Source organism: Diorhabda carinulata, chromosome X, assembly GCF_026250575.1.
Source record: "Diorhabda carinulata isolate Delta chromosome X, icDioCari1.1, whole genome shotgun sequence".
NCBI classification, from domain to species: Eukaryota; Metazoa; Arthropoda; class Insecta; order Coleoptera; family Chrysomelidae; genus Diorhabda; species Diorhabda carinulata.
The window spans coordinates 6,766,790-6,790,168 of NC_079472.1; the positions used below are offsets into that span (position 1 = coordinate 6,766,790).

Below are 23,379 nucleotides of genomic sequence, written 5' to 3' on the forward strand. Positions count from 1 at the left end.
CTCATGGTGTTTCGTACTTTTTACGTTTCTTGAGGAAAACAAACCAAGTCCACTTGGAGTATTTTACTTCTCTTGAAAATAGATAAAGTTTTTACTGTCGAGTCGCTTGAAAAAACAAATTGAAAAGGTGTCGTTCACCTCCTGGGCACAGAGGTATCTAGTGATATTCGTTGGAATTTTTGCAAGGAAATGTATCCATACAAATTATTATCCCATTAATGCCCAGTGATACCATATGGTGTCAACAAATCATCTGTTACTATTGGGGCAGTTATTTTACGAAAAATATGTGGAGGTCAAATTTGGTGATACCAATTGGTCACTGGGCATTCAAACTGATATAATATGTGGGTTTATTTCAGAACCTCCTAAGAGTAGCATTGAGAATAATGAAGATTCATGGTTTATAATCTAGCGGGTAGACAGCTACGGGCACCTGTGAAAATCAAGCTAACAGATAACACTTGAATCGAACCTTCGACGGTTACTGAGAAACAACCACCTCCAAATGCTGAGGTTGATCACGAAAAATCTCTTAGTGAGATAGTACAGTACGAAAACTATACTAGATTTGGATCAATGATCGTCTTGGTAAAAAACTGGACTGCTTTTGTTTTGACAAACAAGGTTATCGAATATCTGGTAGAAGAAACTCAAAAATATGGAATTCTTGTGTATCAGCCAGATCCAAAAATTACGGCAGCTGGAATTAAATGTTTTCCGGCTGTCCTAATTCCAAGCGGGTATAATACACTTTCATCAAAGCGTATTCCAAATAGCATCACAAATTATATAACTTATGCCGAAACTTAAACGAAGGAACGTAAAAACCACTAATTTTACAACTGTGTTGTGAAGTTCATTTTATGATATTCATAAACAGTGGGAATCACGTTTTATTAACTTTATTAACTAACTGAGAATTAACTTGGGTTGTGAAACATTCAAGTAAAAATTAGTCACTTGTTCAGATAACGTGGAAAACCATTGTCGCTTTTTTTCTTCCCATCCAGCCACTAATAATTACTTTTTGCACTATGAACAGAGAACCACTTACTATGAAACTCAACAGAATACTGATTTTTAATGTTATTTTTATGTTTATTATTCTGAATAATACAGTTCAGGTATTTTTTCGGTCTTAAAATTTACCGATATTAACCGCCCTTTTATAAAATTACCCACCTGCTAATGTGAACGGAGATAATTAAGCTATTGAAAAGTGGTACGTGTTAGGGTTAAAAAATATTTTTTCTATTATTGGACGGGTATTTCCAATTTGAAAATAAAGGACTCGCCTGTGTTACGAAAATCTTGTCGGCCAGTGTTATCGAAGAGCCATATGTATAAAGTATGATGTTGTATCTGTGTTCTTTGTTTTGCCAAATATCACACAAATTAGTGGAAATTTACACGTCCACACCCTATCATCTGCGCATTTTTCAACGTTATCGATCAGTAAATATTAACAAAAATCTTAATTTATAAAAGGACATTTAATTGGAAAATAAATAACTATATTGATCAATAGACCAGGAAGCAAGTCCAAGAACCACAGAATTTTTAATATCCTTGATAAAATTTACTAATAGATCTAAAGGTTCTCCGTTATCTATGCTTAAAAGGTGTGTAAGGTTTAGAGGTGGTGAGTAGTTTTGTTTAACAAGTAACAATAAGATTCATATGTTGATATTCATCTTGTAGGTGATTAATATAATTTTGCCAGTTGTCAATGTCAAGTAATATTTTGATGAAGACCGCAACAGGTCGAAACGTCACGTTTCACCTGTCTCCAAAATCACGTTTTAGTTGTTATAATATAGCTCATTTTTGTTAGTAAAAAATGAAATGGAAAATCTTTCGGACGTTCTGATATGATTTCACTTTGATTCAATTGTTAAGGTATAAATGCACATTAAGGTATTACAAACGTGATTATATCAAATGAAACAAGTACTTATCAACAAATACTCAACCCTTTTAAAATCATACACATAGTCTAATCAAATTTGACCCGGACTGATGCATTTCTTCTAAATTGTTATTTTTTTATGTCTGTGTGTTTAAGCATCTTAATTGGCGTATTTGTCAGCTGTTTGATTGCGATGCGAGAAGCTTGTCTGGCGATATTGATTATTAAAACGAAGTTGAGCAAGGAGATTGATTGAAATTTTGTACATTCCATGAAATTATAATTACGAAATTGTTGGAAACGTTGCAAAAGTGTAATGGGGAGTCCAGTTCACTGTAAAAGCAAGTATATCATTTCTCTTGTGTTTTTCGAAGCTACCCTTTTATCAATAGTAGGAGAGTATTTCAATTATAAGAACTAATTAAAAATTACGACGTGCATACATTCACCTTCAAAAACAGTTGAGATAGATGATAGAAGCAATGAGAAATTCTATTTGAATTAGATCATCAATCTTTGTTTCCATCCTGTCGTAGCTTTGCGGAGTTCACAGCAATTTATGAATAACTAGATTTTTTGTTGGTTATTTTCGGATGCTAATGAATTTAGAACTGAAATTCCAACTTTTTGTTAAAGTTGGAAGTTTGAAATTGATAAATGATAGTAGTTCACTTGAAATCACGTTGAAATTCACTAAAATATTATGTGCACTATATAGTCCAGTCTTTTCTCAGTCGAGAACATTTCCTTACTTATCCGAAATTCTCATAGAGCCACATAGAAAATTAACAAGAATAAAAGTTACATCAATGTAGCTAATTATCGAATAAAGTTAAGCCGAAGATTAATTTTATATACATGGTGACTGATTAGTGTGATAAAGTTGAGCGCCTCCTTTGTCCTTTGAAAATTCGAAGGATTACAGCCATCATTAGTTACCACATTTTAAAAGTATTCACAACTATATAGATATTCCAGAATACTGTGACATATCAATGTAACATTTTTCTGAATAAAACACCTTATATATTATTGCATATTTGGAATCAGCTGATTTTCGTGATACAATAATATGGGGTTGTTATAACCAAGTTTCCATAAAAATCGTAACAAGTTCAATACCCTGTACATTGTAAGAGAATCAATTGAAGCTGATATAGGGTGAACAAAACATAAATACATTATTTTCCCGATTTTTCCAAACGAATTACCCTGTAATTTATGTGAGTATCGAAAACTACTACCAATATACTTCTGTTTTTATCAAGCTTTCCCTTTAACTAAAATTATTAGTCCGATATTTAGATTTTTCCGTGCAAAAATGAGTATGTACTTATATCTAATCATTCAACATATGATTGTGAAATAGCTATGATTTATTTGTCAAACACTGACATTTTATCATTGCTTTTCGATAATGTAGAGATTTGATTGCAAATACAAAGAAAAACGGGTATATTACAAATAATCTACAGAAACGGAGCGAGAAAAAACTCTATTCTATTTACTATAATATACGTACACGTCTAGACTATCAAATTAGGTGTTCGAAATTCCAAAGATTTCAAAATATCGTCGATGCACCCCAATAATTTCGATCGATACCTTCGATAATAGCTATCTTCATCGGGACCTGGAGATAGACACAGTAAGGTAGGTATTCACTAAATTCGCAAAAAGTCACAAACAGCGGCTCTTGAAACATGTGAACATCCTCGACAACACGAACCTAGAGAGAAGACTACAGAAATCAAGCCTTTCTGTTCGAAATAACCTCCAAACACATCTATATATGCTTGAAATCGATCATTGAAAGATTTACTAAAATAACGAAGCATTTTTATACAAACATTCCGAAATTCATTCCGTATTCTCTTCATCATATCAGACAAATAAGACCATTTTATCGAAATCTGGTGATCTTAGTGGCCACTGTACTGGACCGTTTCTCCCAACCCATCTTTCACGAAATAATTGATTCAGTTCACTATTAATTAATTGATTAACGTCAGCAGGCTAACGACCTTCTATTTTGACTGTGTGACAGATGTGATATGAATTAGTTGATGAATAATAGTGAAAGTTTTGCCTGTTAACACAACCATTTTCATTAAACGTGGCTTCATCTCCAAATAGTACCTAGTCGAAAAAGTCTCTCTGTTGATTAACTGTCATGTCATGTTATTTAACAACTATTAGTTTGTGACAAATAAATCATAGCCAACTCACAATTAATTGCCAAATAATTATATATAGGTACATAATCATTGTTTTTCACAGAAAAATCAAGAGTTAATAATTTTATGTATATGTAATGCTTGATAAAGAAGTATGTTGGTAGTACTTTTCTATATTCATATAAAATTCATTTGAAAAAACCGAGAAAATAATATATTAGTATTTTAATTCACCCTATATCAAATTTCTACGACTATTAACAAAATTTTCCAGCATTTTCACTACTATTCAAATGCTTTAGCTACAACAGATCCTTATTCTTGAATATCTCTTACATTGTATAGAGTATTCAACTTATTACTATTTGAAAAGTTATAATCATGGAAGTCAAGTTGAGTTAGAGACGATGCAAAAAGAGTCAAATCTGAAATTTTTAAAGATTCTGATTCTAAAACTAACAATGCTCATAGGAATTCTGCTACAATTGCGAGATCAATCAGAGACTAAGATCAGTGAGGAATATGCAATAAAATATAAGGTGAATAATGAATGGATTGTGAATAATATCAAAATGTGATGATTTATAATGACTATAATCCGTCAAATTATCAAATTGATATCTCAAAGGACAAAGGAGGCACACAACGTTATCACACTAATCAATCACCCAGTATAAAATCAGTTTTATTGAATATACTGGATAAATATCAATCTCAAATATGTTTCCTCGCGAATCATAACTGTATCTCATTTTTTTTATCATAGCAATAAATTTTCCGCCCAAACGCGTTTTTCTTGCGGTTATTTTGTTTTTCTAAGTGAACAATAAATTCGAAAGAAAAGAGGCAGCGTTTCTATTTTTTTCTTTCTCCAGCTGCAAAAGTATTAACCCAGTTGGATATCATGCCATCCCAGAATAACTTATGAAGACGTGTTTTGTGATATCGACTGACGTTATCTGTTGTTTTCGAAAATACTGTCTAAAAAATCGGCGTTTGTTTCGAATGATCCTTCGACATATTTAGAAAGAGGAACATGATGCGTATTCCAAGGAATAAACTCGGAATATTTTATTTATTCAACAGACCGATGTTTTATCAATAGATCATGAATAGAGAAAAATTATTTAATAACAGATTTTCATTTTGAAGGTTATTAGACATGAATTTATAAGAAAAGCTGATCAGAAAAACGTGATCAATAACATTACAATCAATAAACTAATTATTTACTCTTAGAATTTGACGTTAAATTTGTTTTATTAGAATGAATGTGATCGCCAAGATTCTTGCAAGGGCTTTATAACTGAGTGAATAGTTCATAGATCAATTAGGGAAAATGTCCCTGAGTTGGCATACCAAACGAGTTGGCATACTGTTATTTTCTCGGTTTCTAAAAACTTTACGGCGTATTTAACCTTTTCCTTCTGTTTATCTATGGTGTACAAGCCAGCAAATGTGTTTGTGGCGTCCACCTAACGTAAACAAGGACGTTAGTTAAAATATTGGATTTTTGAATGTAAGAAATTTTTTATTTAATATTATAACTTGCCACAAAAATAAACCACCTACTATTTTTTAAAAGTTTAACAAACGTAAATTGAATATGAACACACACAACCTCAAAATTCTATAATATAACCGTTGTTATGTTGTATTGTGGTTTTGAATAAATTGGTCTTATATTTAAAAAAGGGTTTTCGAGCGAGATAATATAGTTTCGGGCTAGTTGGCATGATAAGCCGACTCGCCCTTACGTAACAATATTAATTATTTGGTTTGTTAACCAAGATAACCGAAGATAACATAAACGCAGCAATGAGAGCTGTTAAATCTGGAACAATGGGCTGGTTACTAGCATCCAAAGCATACTCTGTTCCTTTTGGCATATGAAGTCGACGCTGCCAGGGAACGAATAAATTTACTGTGGGAACAATTGACGATACTATCGAAAGCCACCTCGTTGACTATATCAAAAACATGGAAGCTAAGTTCTTTGGATTTACGACTCTAGCTACGCCAACTTGCATATGAAATGGCAGTCCAGAACAACATTTAACACTCGTTTAATTCTCAGAAGATGATTCACTGGGATTAGTTAAAGGGATTTATGAAGCGTAATCCTACGATTTCACTTAGATTAGTTGAGTCAACCTCTTCTATCAGAGCACGGGCGTTTAAGAGAGTACAAATAGATATTTTGATCAGCTGGAAACAGCTCTGGAGCAATTTTATCATAACCCGTCAAAAATTTGGAATATGGATGGAAGAGGCTTACTACAGTTGCTTCAAAAAATTGTAAGGTTTGTGCTTCCAAAGGAAAAAAAACAAGTGGTGGTATTAAATAGTGAGGAACGTGGATTGCATTTAATCTTCATTTGTACAAGCAGTGCTTCCGGGTCTTATTTACTGCCGTGTTTTATATTCCCGCGCAAAACAATGAAAAATGAATTAATGGATGATTCTCCTCCTGGTTCAATTGGTTTTTTCAGGAGAACTGATGGACAACCTCCGAAATTTTTAAAAGTGGCTCAAATTTTTTGCTGAAACCGTGAAACCGACAGAAACCGAAAAAATGTCTACAAATCGTTAGAGGCCCAGGTTTATGCAAAGAGTAAAGGCATTGTTTTATTTTGTCCACTACCACAATGTACCCAAACTATTATAGTTTATTAATTTATATAATTAATATAATCTCATTAGGTATGCATAGGGACCACAGAGTGACCCAACGAATATTTAAGCCACTTTCATAGTTTGGCATTGATTTCATTGTAAATTTCTCTCTTTTTATCAAGTGGAGGTAGTACAGATAGAAAACTTACAACAGCATTTGGTGCATATCTTACATTAGTAACAGTGTCTTCAAAACTTGCGTTATCATTTTTATTAAATAAATAAGTTTGGACATATCCAGATCCTTTACTTGAGAGATTTCCGTTGTGAGCAGTACAGAAAACAGAATTGAAATCTCTCATCCATTCTTCATTAAAGATAATATAATTTACTTACAACTATCAACATACCATGTGTTTTGATTAAAAGTTTCAGGAGTTAGGTTAGGCAGAAGTGAATAGACTATTATTCTTGTTATCTCTAGATAAGTTATTTGAAAATTGTTTCAGTTTTCTTTTGAATTTGGGAAATTTTGGCCTAATATCTTATTGGGAACGTGGCAATGACACAATAAACTGGACTAGGTTTAATATATTTTCCAAGCTTTCGCATACTTATGTATTCATCATTGGGAAATAATTTATTATGGTATTCGTTGGTTTTGAATTGTATTAATTCTTGCAAATATTTTTAATTCATAGAATTCAAAATTCAATATTCAGAGTGAATATTTCAGTAAATTGTAATATTTCAATTATTCAATATTTCTATTAACGTCACTTTGAATATTGAATTTTGAATCCTATGAATTTAAAATTTTTACAAGAATTAATACAATTCAAAATCACCGAAAATCTTGATAAATTATCTCTCATACGATAAATTCATAAGTTGATAGAAATATTCTATTCTAGAAATATTTTATCAACGTCAATTTGAATATTGAATTTTGAATTCTATGAGTTTGAAAATTAATTGCCACGTTCCCTTTTTTACAAAATTATTACCAGAAATTATCTCATGCTATTAAAAGAAATCCATTTTTCTTAACTACGTGCTGTCTTCATGATAACTAGGTTAGTATGATGATTTAAGATTATTATATTAACAATTCACATGAAACTTAATTGAAGTTATTAAGTAATATAAAAAATAAAAGATTACCGAGGTATGGCCGACAGCTGTTTTCAGTTAGCCACCCGGTAAATGCATTCTCAGATTTTTGTTTCACTATCTAATATATTTCCATCCAATTTTTAGAAAAAATAGAGTATATATTATTCCAAGTTTCTGAATTTGAGTATATGTATCCATATCTGTATTATCTCTAGTTACACCTTCATTCAACTCTTTTTAATATTCAGAAGAAGTAGTGTAACGGTATTCTACGTGAACCAATTCCACTTAACAGCTTTGACGCTTCTCCAACAAATCGAATTCTCGCCAGCCGTTTTCGGAAAAGAACTCGTTAAGGTAGACTTTATGGAAGTTGATAAATATTGACAGCAATAACATCAGCAAATTGTGAAAATATCTCCATTTTTCCTTTTTAGAGGTTCTCAGTATGAATTTATACCTCACGCTAATTTCAACTTTTAAAGGACCATGCTCTGCTTCAGTTATAAACTATTTTCAATACACAATTGTCAGAGTTTCCTGGAAATTTTGCACTGATTTGTGAGAAAATGAACGTTTAAAAAATGTATAAAATGTACGAGTTGTCTTGTCTATAATTTCGTTAAAATTTTTTCTTAAATCGGCAGTAATATAAAACATTAATGCCGATTGGTCATAGAAGTCGTATTTTGTGCCTGAAATATCTTGTTGTATTAACCACCAGAGGAGCTGACTGTCAGAATACGGTAGTTCACATTTACTTCGCACTTCTCACATACATAATTACCTAACCTACAAATTTTGTTATAGATTCGGAAGTACAAGCATTTTTTTTATATTCCTTTTGTGCTAAAAAGTAAATAATTTTAAATGGTTGCAACGATGATTTTTTACGGCTGATCTGAACTATCATCAGCTTCATGTTCGACATCAGTCGATTAAACGTCAACCAGCTTACATCCTTTTAACATTACGAATAATTCCAATTGGTTTATCACCATTAATCTAAATAAATAGACAAAAATGAGATTTACATGCCGATTATTAAAAAATAATCATATTATTCAGCTGTGTAACTAAACGCGACAGTTATAACCCATTCTACTCGTCACAATTCCAAATATTTTCTAAACGCTTTGGCAACTAATCTACAGCTTCGTGACAAAAAGTATGACTTTAGTGCCTTGATAAATAAATAACAATCATTTAGATGCTAATTCTTCGAATCAATTTTTCTATATTGAAAATAGGCATATCTATGGGAACCCATTGATTCAAGGAGGCATTCAGTCTTGCAATGGGTTATAAAAGGATATGAATGGGATAACCTCCATTATGAATCGTATGACTAAATTTTTGACATCGCAGTATATATTAGATATAGGGAAGATAGAGTCACAGTAAATCCAATTTCGTTATTGGAAGTGTGCAACTTCTTATCTTCTCAGAAAAATTAGTTGAACGCGATTTAATTGGACTTCGCATAATATACACAAAATCAATCCTAAAAAGATGGAATTATCAAAGTTATGACTTTTTTCATAGTGACTAATATTAACTAGTACAACACGTGGACAGTATTATTAAAGCAAATAAGACAGTATATTGAATTCGTTTTCATGTATAGATTCGAGAAACTTTAGGCATAGTTATGATGTGTATGAAAGAAAACAAATCAATACCGTTATTCGTAATACTTGGTTGGCTTTTAGGTTTCAAAGGGAATGGCAGCAGAACGTAAACATTTCGTGAATTCAAATGCCGATTCATAAACTTGACTTTCCATTTGCCGTTGCCGTTCGCGGCAATTCATAACGTTGCTGTCGTTAACCTAAAAATTGTGTTATTCTTTTTGACGTGTGTACTGCTTTTTGTTTTCATTTGTTTTCATGTTATTTTTGTGTTTTTGTTTGTTATCCGGTATTTATGGACGATATTATACAAAATAACGAAAAGGTTTTTTTTTCATAGTGTACTGTGAAGTTGACTTCTCAATACTAATTTGAGTCCTGAAAATGACACTTTACGGTATCCCTGTACTTCTACTAAATTCTCTCAATCCCATTTGAAATAAAAAGAAATAAAGAATCAATTAAATTCAATAACTAAACTTTTATTCTTTATGAATATTAACAGTAATGTGCACCTACTGATAACAGAAACATTTATTGCAGGAATTACTGGTTTTGGTTTAACAAAAGTTTCACCCGCTTGTATCATTCTTGCTATTTTCTTTTTGCTCTCGACGGATTCAGCCACTGATGAGCTTTTCAATCCACGATGCCGTTTTAAAACATTGATATCAGCTCCAGAGAAGTCCTTTTGAAGCAATGTTCGGTGTACTTTTCTGGATACTCAAGGTTGAGGAATTCAGCAATTTTTTAGGGGCCCCGCCAACAGTGTGTATTCCAGCTCTTTGACCTACGTATTTTCATCGTCGGTGGCCTACCAAAAGTGCTATTAGTGCTTCGCAAATTTTCATGTTTTCTGAACATATCCAAATATTGCACCGCATTGCTGTTGATCACAGTAAAAACCAATGGAAGATGTTTTTTTGGGTGATTAATATGAACCACCAACTGAGAATCAGTATCCTTCAAATCGTCTATTTCTTAATTACAAATGTCTTTCCTTCGACAACCTCCGGCAATGTCAATTAATGCGATAACTTTCACCAGTAAATAGTCTTTGTCTGGGGCGTCCCTCAAAAATATTTAAACTTCTTCCTTCAACTGGTTTGGATGATAGTCAACATTTTGTTTTTTTTTTTTTCAAGAAAGCTCTGAACTTGGAATAACGGGAAATATTGACATTCTCATTAACCATAATTATTGATTGGACCATCGAGTATTTAGACCATAAAAAAGAGCTATTTGATGTTTCTGACTGAAAATTTAAGGTTTGAAAGGAATGCTCCTAGAAAACAACTGTTCTTACCACATCAAAAAAATAAGTCAACATCACATTTTCATCAGCACATGTTACCTTGTATTTTTAACGCGTCGCAAAACATCGCATATTATTTTTCCTACCTTCTCGAAAACTTAATTGGAATAATTGATCCTACTGCTTCTGCAGTTTTCCGGCGATTTGATTTGAATTATCAGCCATTCATTCGTGAAAAATTTTATGTATTTTTTCCAAAAATCCAATATGTCTGCCTTTTTACAATGTTACCTTAGTCACTTTTGTTAATTTTTATTTTTTTAGATAATAAGAGAATAAGCGAAGGGGCTATTTTTCAGCAAAATTGTCAAATATGACATTCCATATTTTAAAATAATTTTGCTTCTTGTTTGAAACCAAAAAGAGTATGAAAAGAAAACATATCACGATATACGTGAAGTTATGATTACGGTACTCGATTAGATATTCTTGACTCGGCTCCTTCATCGCCTCGTCCATCTATCTCGTACCGTACTAGATCCCTTCCCGGACTTATAACGTAAATAACTATTACTAGGAGCATTAAGCAAAATCACGTGACGAACGTAAACAAATGTGATTGGCTCTTTTGTATTGCTACGAACGACCGACAGGAAAAGATAAAATTCGTTTATGTTGAAAGTCACCAGCCTTTATCGGCAGGTTTTCTACTTTCACTTTATGGTATTTATATCGTTCAGTTTCGATTTTGTTACAAACCGATAAAATAACGGATTGCTTCTAAAGATAGCTCAGTCAACACTCATGAACCTATGGTTCATTTTTGTTGTATCAACGTAAAAAAAAAATTCTTCCGAAAGGACATTTCGATATTCATCAACGTTATTTTTCAAAAAACATTTTTCCCAATTACTTAAAAAACAAAATGTATAGTATTTCTTATTAATATTTGAGACAATGTACTCTGAGTAATGTAAGCAGACTACTAGAGAATCCGTATCCAAAATTCTCCTTTGAGACTGTCCAAATTATCAATTACCACGCAGTTCTCTCTTTGTGGAAGCTGGTATGGATTAAGCTTCAGGGAGTTAGAACATTGAACAAAATTAATTTGTGAGGTGAATGAATACAATCTGTTTTTAGGTATTCTTTTATTCGATAGATTAAAATGTCTAATTGTGAATATATTATACAATAATATTTCTAAATATCTGTGTTTCTATTCTTTTCAATTGATAGGGATATAATTGAGTCACACTAACTGTTTTTAACGTACATAGAAACGCTATTTACTTCAATAACACTCTTCGGGATTTACTAGCGCGCGGCAGATTAATATATATAGTCCAGGTTACCAAGGTAAAAATGAGGTATTACCACCGATTTCCATGAACCTGCATCAATTTGCATGAAAATTTGGAATTAAGTTTGACTCACTCTTATCTTCAAAATCTACAATATGCCGATATGTGCTTATCAGTCTTAGGGATGAAAATTACCCCTTATTGCCAATAATCAATAAAATTATAATTATAACCATTTAGTGAGTAGAAAAGTACTTTTAAGGTTTGAATAAAAATTTTTTAAGCCTCTAATATAGTATTTATGATTTTTCAAACCTGCTTGATGTATTTTACACCTTATAAAGCACCGCAGGTTAATATAAAATTTGAAAAATTCTATTCAATTATTCAATTACTTTCTTTGTGGTAGCTTCCTTATATTAAAATGACTTTTTGTTTATGATCGACTCAAATATTTTGAATCCCAAATATTCAACACTTATAAGTTACCCCTTATATATATATATATATATATATATATATATATATATATATATATATATATATATTTCTAGACGTATTTATTCTTTATTTTAAACGAACATATTTTTATATGCTTTGACTTGAATAGTTTGTAATTATAATTTTCAACCCCTATAAATTATCCCCTATTTCGGAAAAAATTGAAAAAAAAATATACCGACGTACTTATACAATTTTTTGGTTTATTTATTTCAAATTGACATTTTCTATCTCTTTTAACTTGAATACTATGTACTTAAAACTTCCAGCCCCTATTAATGAGCTCTTATGACAAAAAAATTGAAAAATTATTTACATTTCTGATGCATACTTTAACTTTTACTTCTATATCTACCTGCTCCAAAATTTAAAATGTGTATTTGGTTTTTTGGCCATATCTCGGTTAATTTTTAAGCAAATTAGTCGCTCAAAACGTAGCTTTATAGAGAATTTTGTAACCTATAGGTTTCTGATTGTCTTAGATTTCTTCAGCTCTCTATTTTTCAAAGGGAAACGTGTGAAGAATTCGAAAATGGTATCAGTCATACGTTAGGGTACGATTTGTTTGATTTGTTTGATTAAAGGTTACAAAAAATTTGGAAGAAGCAAAATATTTATAAAAAAAATAATTATTAAAATAACTTTTTGTTCCTCATTAATTTTTATGTGTATCCTATAGTTTTTCGAAAATTTTGGAAAAAGGAGAAATTTTTGAAAATTTCGAAAATGATTTTTCGACTTTCAACATAATTTTTTTCGAAATTACGGATTCTAAATCGTTCAAACTTCCCGAATCATTATAAGTACATTACATACATTTTCTACAAAAAAAGTAATAATGGATTTTATTCGGAGCATAACTTTCTTGGTTTTCATTCTACAGAGTTCTACTCACCTCCATTTCAAAGCTCTTCAAAGTACTTTGAGAAAGGTTATATGTAATTACATCGAAAACTTGACAGTTTCTCCGTTACTCAAATTTGAATTTTAAAAAATTTTCGTTCGATAAAAATTTTCAACCTTCAATAAATCATAACTCGGTTTTCATTATGACTAAAGGTAATTTAAGAAAACCAATCTTTTTGTTTTTTTATATGCTTTATTTTTGTTTTTCACACTTTTTCTGATAAAATCAAAAGTATTTGAGTTATTCAAGAAAAATTGATTAAAAAATCGTTTTTTTCAAGAAAAATTTTTAATGGCGAATAACTAAAAAACTATTGATTAAAAAAAATGCTGGGAACATTTTTTGCTTGAAATTTAGATCTCTGTCATATTTCCGTGGCTATTTTCAACATAAAAATTTCCCTCTTCTTCTGGGGTGGAACTCATCCCTAGGGCAAAGCACACATCAGCGTAGGGTAGATTCTGCTTTTAAGGTATTCCCTATATGCCGATAAAATTTCATTAAAACCGATGCAGATTCATGGGAATTGAAGGTGAAAACTTTGGTAACCTGGACTAATACCTTATATCAGGTCAAGTACCTCCGACAAACGGATGACTGCCTGTCAAGGACAAAAAATCAAATTAATAAAACAAAAGTGATCATCAGATTTTCTCGAGAGCGTCAGATTCAGGTAGGGTGAGTTACTAACATGCTTAAAAGTCTGTATTCCATTAAGCTAATGATTTCCATAAGCCGAAATTATAAAAATCCATCGATAAAATTTAATACGTGCGCTCTGGTTTCTGTTGCCATGAGGCCATCACAGCTGATCACAGTTGCCACTCGTTCGCGGCAACAACAAGCAGTTGTTGCTGCGACACTCAAAACTCGCATCTTACTGCCAAGCTTCGTATCCCCATTTGGTTGCCGTCTCTCCATATTGCTTCTTTGACATGTTAAACTTGTATCTTAAAGCAAATATGGACCTCAATAAAAACCTTTTTTTTTTGACTTGGCATCACTCAATAAATCAAATATCAATTTGTATTCATCTTCATCACATGTATTAAGTAATATCGAGAGAATTTTCTCCAGCAAGCAGTGATCGGTCCGTTTTCAAAGCTACACTACCAAACTATTTCGGCAGCTGATGAAATGGAGTAAGAGACAGATAAAAATTAATGTCGAATGAACGCTCAGAATTTTCCATTCGACATTGTTCTTATAGTTTTTATCATTCAGTACGTAAAGTGTAGAATTATATTTCATTTGTACAGTAAAAAGTTTATCTTGTTCTTTGCTAAAGTTTAATAAATATTTCAGCAACGAAAAACCCATACGACAACGTCTTGATACTGAGCAACAGATGCGTACAAACGCAACGCCGTAGAACCTCCACCTCCAATTTAATTCCAGTTATCGCATCCATAGGGATTTTTCAGGTTTCATTTATGATATGAGCAGGGTGCGAATTTTTATACCTTCAATTAGACCCGGACTAATTCAAAATTACCGCTTTACCGTTTCACTCAAAACATCAATTATACAAATCGATAGATGTAATTAGCTTCAATAAAGAACCTTTCACGTCCCAAACAATTTCAAGTGTCAAATAAAATTAATGATTAATTATTATCATGGAATTTTACATCAAATTTGACATAAAGCAGTGGGAAACGTGATAAATTGAATCATTATTATGGAATATTTGATACAATGCAACTATTTTGAAATTTCAGTCAGCGGAAGAGTTGAATACATATTTCACCTGGAATTTCCCAACTTCTATTGTTCTATTTGTTCACAATTTATTTTGCTAGGAAAGGTATTTCTCTTCTATCCAAATAATAAAGTCGTCTGGAATTTGAGTCATTTATGATGAAAAGTTACTGAATACACCACCACTACACCAACATTCACGATTAAGGTGAACGTTCACCTTCAGTCTCTGAAGACGATAAATTGGTTATCGAAACGCGCGTCAGACAGTCGTGTTGGTGTAGTGGTGGTGTAAACTATGTGTTTAGTATGAATGTCGCCAACGATTCCAGAAACTCCAATTTACTAATTATAAAAAGTTAGGTACAAAAACATATAAAAAGTCGACCTTTTTCTGTCTCTTCAATGGAAACCAGAAAATTATATGAAAGAGTCTAAGAGGTGAAAAGTTAGGAAAACTAATTTATATTAAATATACATATAAATACTCTATTCACTAACCACTTTTTTATATCTATTACCCACAAGTCGAGTAATCGTTTGTCACACTAGTTAATTTAACAGACCAATTAGAAATATCATATTTATATGGTGGTCTTTTTCTCGCAAATTTGATTTTTCTATTCCATAATGTTCCATAATGTTCTATTTGAGAGGGTACACATTATAGGGTGATTCATTTTTGCAAAAATATTAATCTATATTTAGAAAAAAAAACTCTCACCAAGTTTGGGGTCTTAATATCAATTTTAAGAACTGAAAATTTAAATATAAAGTTTCACGATTTAGAATGATTATAAATTTTTTTTCAAATTTTTAATACTTACTCACTTTTTACTTGTGGAGAATTTTATGCTCTTCGAAATCGCTTTAGAGTTTTTTGTATAACTCTCTATGTATAGATTAATATTTTGGTTGATCACCGAAAAAAAAAATCGGAAATGAATCACCCTACTACACAAGTTAGCGTTATCCCCATCTTCAGTATTTTACTATTGGGAAAGCAGACTGGACGTTTATTACACTAACTGTAGCCATTTCTACACTTACGGGTTGTATATGTAGAAATAGCGTACAAATAACGCAGGTATAAGTTTGGAAATGGTACTTGAAAAAGTTATGAATTATTGTTTTTATTTTCCTTTCTTATCAAGAAGAAAACTTTATTTATGAAATCAGCGAAATTACTAGATCACTTTAATAAAAAGTATGATATTAACCAGGCAAAATGAGAATAGTTAGCAGATACTTCAATGTACAATCATGAGAAAAAATCGAATCAATCACCATTCTTTTTCTGATTTCAAACCTATTAGTCTTAACTTAATAATGAGCAGTTTATATTGTTACTGCATGTTACTATTATTTGGTGTAAAAAACATATCGAACGAAAAGGAATCTTAAACAATAAAAAAGAGTTATAATTAACAGTAATATAATACAAACTCAATTCGTCAAATTATTAATTTATTTGGAATTAACTTATAACTATACGATGCTACCTTCCCTAACAGCTTCCAATCGCATTTCATGGAACGAATAAGTTTTTTTACTAGTTCGATGCCATTGCATTAAACCCATAAATGATCGATAGGACTTAAGTCTGGGCTACACGCTGGCTAATACATAAAGACATTCTGCAGTATGTGGATGGGCATGGGAATGAAATTTTTGCCGATAAAACTAGAAACATGATACCCTAGAATCCCAGTTAATCCCCCGTTCCATCGCCAGTTTCAATAAAAGCAAACTTGGTCTTTGCTTTCATTGAACTTCCCACCAAAACCACTCAGGAACCTCCTCCAAAAGTCACTTTTTCTTTTATGCAACACTACATGAATTTTTCTTCAGACTCATTCTCTTCTATCGCTACCATGCAGACACACTCTGTTTTCGTCTGAGAATAGAACGGAACCCTATTGTTCGTCAGTCTAATACACATACACTTTGGAATGTGTAGCTTGGTCGGCTGGAGTTAATTTAAGGTCAGTAGCTTCTTCTGAATGTTCAGCCATTTTCTGAGCTTTTGTTGGACTCAAACACTATTGACGGCCCGATTTCTCAGCAATGTGCTGACAATAAATCAGTCATCTTACTCGGACGTGCACCTTTTTTTCGGGAATCGCGTCCTCGATGGAAGTTACCAATCACTTGGTAACCACGGTAAACTCTGAAGACTGATTCATGTTCAGCACACTGGCCGCTTCTAGCTGACTCTGGCCTTGCCGCAATAGGGTGACCTCTTGAGTAACTTCACTTGTGTCAATTTTCAGGTAGACTTTTTGTTTGTTGTTAACGAAGATTTGTATCGGTTGAAGTTTGATCGTTAACAGTTAGTAGTGATAGATAACCTTTTATAAGAGTCAGTTACCCATAATTAGCACTATTGTAAACAAAGTGGTTGCCGAACATAACATATTGTTGGACTGTGAGAGTAAAAAACATTACTATATTTTATTTAATATTGAAGCAAATAACAATCTGAGTTTTTACTCAAGAAGTATATTAGCAAAAAACTGTTAAACTTGCAGACCATTCCTCTGCTCTAAAAATCTCAAAAATTTATTTTAGAAGTTTATTTTGTTACTATGATGATTTGTTTTCAGGTTTATTTCGCCTTTCAATATTGCTCTGTTGTTTTATATTCTCCAATCTATTTTTAGAAATTTGTGATAATATTACAAGTATCAGATCTGTGCGGATCTTAGGATAGCAGTGCTTGAGCGAGCACTTGGTCACGTTGTTTTGAAAAATATTTCAGATCGAATTTCACGCTGTTATAAAATTTTTGATTAGGATTAACACCAACACAAATCAAAAACAGACTGCATGCTGTTAACGGTGACTTGTATCCATCATTTTCAACAATTGAAAATTGGAGATGAGAAATGGGAATTAGAAGATGACCCACCTACGGGAGGTTCTGTGATGGCGACTGCTCCTGACAAAATTTAATTAGTAGAACTTTGTTGCGAGGACCAAGAGATTGGTTACCATATCCCATATCCAAAATGAATTCCGTGGAGTGGTAGAAAGTAGAACCGGTACCAAAAACGCCATAAAAGTGATGGCTCCAATATTTTGAGACTGCAAGGATATCCTCTTGATTGACTTTTAGAAATCAAATTCAATCGTGTACATGACATATTACACTAACTAACTAAGGCAGTTGAGTAACAATCCTCCAGTCCACACTGCTCCGCTTTCCAAAATTACTGTAAAGACAAGTGGCTTCATAGTGTTTGAACCTCCACCATATAGATCTGGTTTGGCCCCCTCTGACTATTTTTTGTTCGCAAATTGAAGGCCGAATTAAAGTGCAAAAGATTTAACAACGAGGATGAAATTAAATAGGCGGTGTATGAACATTTTGACACAAATATGCACCATATTTTCATAGAAGCTTTAGTCACACGTTCTAAAAAGGGCGAGGAAATAAAAAATATACCTAAATGCCATAATTTCCGAGTTATAGGTACATTTATAGTATCTCCACCAAAGTAACAATAAATATTGTACATTTAGATGGCAACTATTGAATAAACTTTTTTTTTTATTTTAACTTTTTATTTTAATATTCTTTAATAATTTATTTGCTTATACAAACCTCGTAACAAGGTCTAGTGTCTTTAACGAAACTAGTGCAATGAAATATTTATTCAAATCATGGCGCAGTAAACCTACAGCAACTGAAGACAAATCTCAAAATGCTTGTATCATGTTAGAAGTAGATCCACATTTGTGAAATGGAAAAATTACAAATTTTATCCTAATATCATCATCAAATATCACTTCGATTTTTCTCAGATAAATGATCCATTGTGAATTTCAATCAACCTATCAATGATAATTTATTGAAACGTCAAATTTGTTATTGTAGAGGTCCTAGTCGCCGGAATATATTATTTTAACTTCGGCGGAGATAACGCTATAACTCCGAAATTATGGCTGTACCACAATATCCTTGTGCACAAAAATCATACAAGCCGTTCCGAGATAATTGAGACGTCCTATACATAAAACTCACTCTGTATATTTCATTAAATAGAATCCCTAGCCTATTAAATCCAAGTCAGTTTCAATTATCTTATTTTAAAAATATTTCGAAAATCTGATGTATTTATAATTCTATAGATGTGGTACAAATGATCCGGTCGATACAAAAACACATTTTTTCCTCTCAATTCCGACCTTATTGAGAAACATTGTGTTATTTGAGATGTGTATAGATAGAATGACATAGAACGAACAGCATACAAAAGAACTATTCAAGATAACCAATTTTCCGCTGCTGAAAATATCTTCTATAGTTTGTCTCGTATTATCGTGGTATGTATTTTTCATTAGTTCCGTGAAAATTTTTATGGAGCCTGAAAAAATGACACACTCGAGAAAGAAAATAATCGTTTAATGTTCTTTTTCACGAAATGTTCATTTTCAGGGGGGTGATCTTCAAATTAACAAAACCCATGAATTGTTCCAGCTATTTTATTGAATTGAATTAGAACTAAAAGTTCATTGCAAATAATACCACATCGAACTACATAATTTGCTTGAATCGGTAACTAGCGTTTAATTAATAAATACATAGTTAATCGTTAGAATTTCTTAACATAAAATATTCTACACGTTTGTTTAGTATTTTTAAACTAATATTCTTTGCTGTTAACAACCTTACACCACCCCTTCTTGGAGAATGACCTTCACTATGGCAATCTTATGAAAGGCATTCGAAAGATTCCACTACAGAAAGAATATTAAGAAAACTGAATAGTATAGAATGTAAATTCTCAAACAGCCAGCTGTTTAGTGTCTCTAACGTTCTTAATTCATTTAAACACTATACACTACACTTAATTCACTTATCATAAACACTTATCTAACTTATAACAACTAATAATTTATTTAAATTCTTCGATAACTTCTATTTCGATCTATTCACTACGACTATTTCTTATAAACTAACTAACTTAAGTACACAAACTCCTTTATATATATATATATATATATATATATATATATATGTGGAATTTTATATTTCCACTAAATCCAGGGAGGAGCGGAGACGCGTACGTAACAGTACTCAAAGACGTTAGAAACACGTTTGAACATTATTCAGACAAATAGATATAAATAGCTCTTATTCATCTGAATAGAAACATTTTTCCCGACCGTTTTATTGAGGTGGTTAAAACATTCACAAAAGTACAATTATATAGAGCCACAAGAGAACTGCTTTCTAACTATTTTGTTATTCTCATAAGCCACTACTCAGTAATTATATCACATCAGTAAAGAAATCTATTCTATACCACTTTTTGACCATTATTTGAGAGAGTTTCCGGTTCAAAAAATTTGTTATTTTTTCTTGATTCTGTGCATCATAGAATCTTTAGAATAAATATCTTTGATCGTTAAACGATAAAGATCATTCTTTCATGATTTATCAACAAAATCCACATTACTGTGAAACCTGTTTAAGATAATCCCAAAAAAAGACCCTCCATTGATTGTAAGCAAATTCAACTATTCATATAATTCTTTAAAAAAATAAAATACATACATAAAACTCACTCTGTATATCGATGACCGAAAGGTACAATAAGCTAATACGTAATGTGACTAATATTTAAAAACCTATAATCTTTCTCAAAAAGCGATTATATGATTTTTATATAACAATCTGGTAGTAAGAGTAAGTTGTGTGATACTTGGATGAGGATGTTTAACTCAATATTGCATAGAGCAATATCCACAGGTACCTCCACAAGGCAGACACTACTCAACTATTCGAGTACAATAAAATTTACCCTTTTGTGCTTGCGTTTACTTGAAAAAAAAATGATTTTGAAGAACCTACTACAGTAGTTACAGTACCTTGATCAGTTTCTTGTTGATTCGTTTCTTTTTTATCTACATATGAAGTAAAAAGTGAGGTTAATACAATTATAACCAGTTAGTTTAAAAGAAACGTACCTTTTACATTCAAAGTATGAATATTTCCAACATTTGCTTCTTTCCGCTATTCATAATAGCAAAATGTAACGTTGATCAAATACTCACTTGAACCAATTGGCGCATGTCTATTAATAGCCCTTCACATATGGCATGAGACAAGTTATAAAAAAAGCAAAATTCATTTATTTGCTTTTCCACAAAATCCGCCGAAGTGCACCACCCGCTACTTAATGCCGAAGAATGCGACTCGCTGATGCGGCAAAAGAGACTGGCTCATAACGCAAAAAGCGATTGCTTACTCTATCAAAATTTCTCTTTAAATTTTCTTTTGTTTGGTACATCGGCCAAGACCCATGATTTAAGTGAGATATAACATTTATTGTTTTATTTATTTATTTTCAAGGCGCTGGATATGAAATATTTTGTACGCGCTTTGAATGTTTCGTACGGTTTTGTCTTGTATTATTCAAACAAACTTTGATATTTCCCTTAGGTAGGTATAATTGTTTGATTTTGATTGTTTTCACGCTTAATAAAATGTTAGAGCTACAGCATGTTATTATCGTTGGATAATAATTCATTTTTTATGAACTCCCTTTATAAATTATTCTCTCATAAGTCCATGTTTATAACACTCTCTTCTTAAATTGTTTTGGTAGGTATAATTGGATGGTTAGATCAAAGAATGTCTAGTAAGTCAATATGTAAAAAAGTATTTAAGCACCAAAAAATAATAGTTATAGAATTTTTTCGGTGAAATCGATATTTTTTATTTCTACTCCTAAAGAATACAAAATGTAAAAATAGAATTGAAAAAAATGAATTAATACAAATAAAATGTTTATAAATTTTAAATTTTTTTATAAATTTTTCATTTTCAGGTTTTAAAAACAAACAATCATAATCTTAATTCAGTTTTCCATTCAGTGGAAATAGTAGAGCAGTTGTTAAATTTTTATTATCGAAAGTTCGGAAAACAACAAGAAGATATACGAAAAATCCAGATAGTTCAAGCTTTTATCAAGTTAATATAAAATTAGAATCATATATCCGGTAGTATCGAACTGAACTAAGAAAAGAGTATAAAAACTTTTGAAACTGTGTCTGAGAACTTATCATATTTTGATAATGACTGTTCTTATCGTCCTTCTTCGTTTTAATTCGATGGATATCGGCGTGGTATTTCCCGGGTCCTCAATATTCTAGTTGAACACAAGGTTTCGAAGGGATACGACGGACGTACGACTATGTCCTTTGAAATATATCGCTGACTCGGAGTGTAAACACAGGTGTTGTCGAAAGACTTCAACAACTTTTTTTGAATACTTCCAACTTAAGAACCATATTTTCAGTGATTATAAATTTTCTTTAATTAGGAGTGATTTAATTAATTTATTATTGGAAGTATTAGGAATTTAGGAGAAAACAGACCACGTAAGTGATATGTATTCTCATTCGCAAATTAAATCTATTTAATATATTGTTATAAAGATTTTCAAATTTATGCACGAAATTCACTAAGCGTACATCGTTCATTTTGAAAAGAATTTCAAGACACGTCACTTAAGAAAAAACTTAGAGAATTGATAAACAACAAAATAAACTTGTTTTAAATGCATGAAATGAAAATTGTTTGTTAGCGACATAAAAAACATTAACAATATACCATTTCACAATTAAAAAAAGCGTTGAAAAACTGAAATAACTCAATTTCTGGAATGATCAATGGAAGGGAATCTAATCTCAAATTCAAATCTAACACTGTCGAACTATTCAATAAGAAATGTGCTGCTTAAATTTCATGGATTAGAAAATAGGCCATTTTGTGGAAATATACCAATTTATTGTTTAACGGTGTGGAGAAACACCGTTTTTTCAGTAGATCCTTTGTTCTTTGAGATATCAATTTGAAAATTTGAGAAATTATAATCATCATTAGGGTTCACATTATAGAATTATTTACAATCTTAAAGGATGTTCTAGAATGCCATACAATATCAAAGTTGTCATATGATTGCTATTTGGTTATCAAGCACCATCGCGAGCCACTTTGTTTTGCTTATTTTCCGAATTCAATCGTCATTGCATTTCCCTAGAGATGAAATTCGTGAAGGTTGTCCAAACTTGGCTGTTGTGCCAGAAAACATCTATGCTGTGTTTAAACTAATATTGCAAGATCGTCATGTGACATACTGCGACGTTGAGGTATACTTGAGTTTTAGTTCCACTCGAATACATTTAATATTGCAGGAAGATTTGGCTGTTAAAAAGATTTGTTCGCGTTCGATACCGCATAATTTG

The 23,379-nt window shown here is 31.7% G+C and overlaps 1 protein-coding gene across 2 annotated transcripts in view; it reads left to right on the forward strand.

The window, feature by feature from the left end:
- The window catches only part of LOC130900753 (ly6/PLAUR domain-containing protein 6B-like), a 317,692-nt gene that overhangs the window by 61,667 nt on the left and 232,646 nt on the right, over positions 1–23,379 (forward strand). Inside the window, exon 1 of one of the 2 annotated variants that reach the window (XM_057811606.1) lies at positions 22,283–22,512. The exons of the other annotated variant lie outside the window; for it this stretch is intronic. The gene's annotated coding sequence lies outside the window, so the exon portion shown is untranslated. Of the gene's footprint in view, positions 1–22,282; positions 22,513–23,379 lie in introns of those variants that run through there. 2 annotated transcript variants of the gene reach the window in all.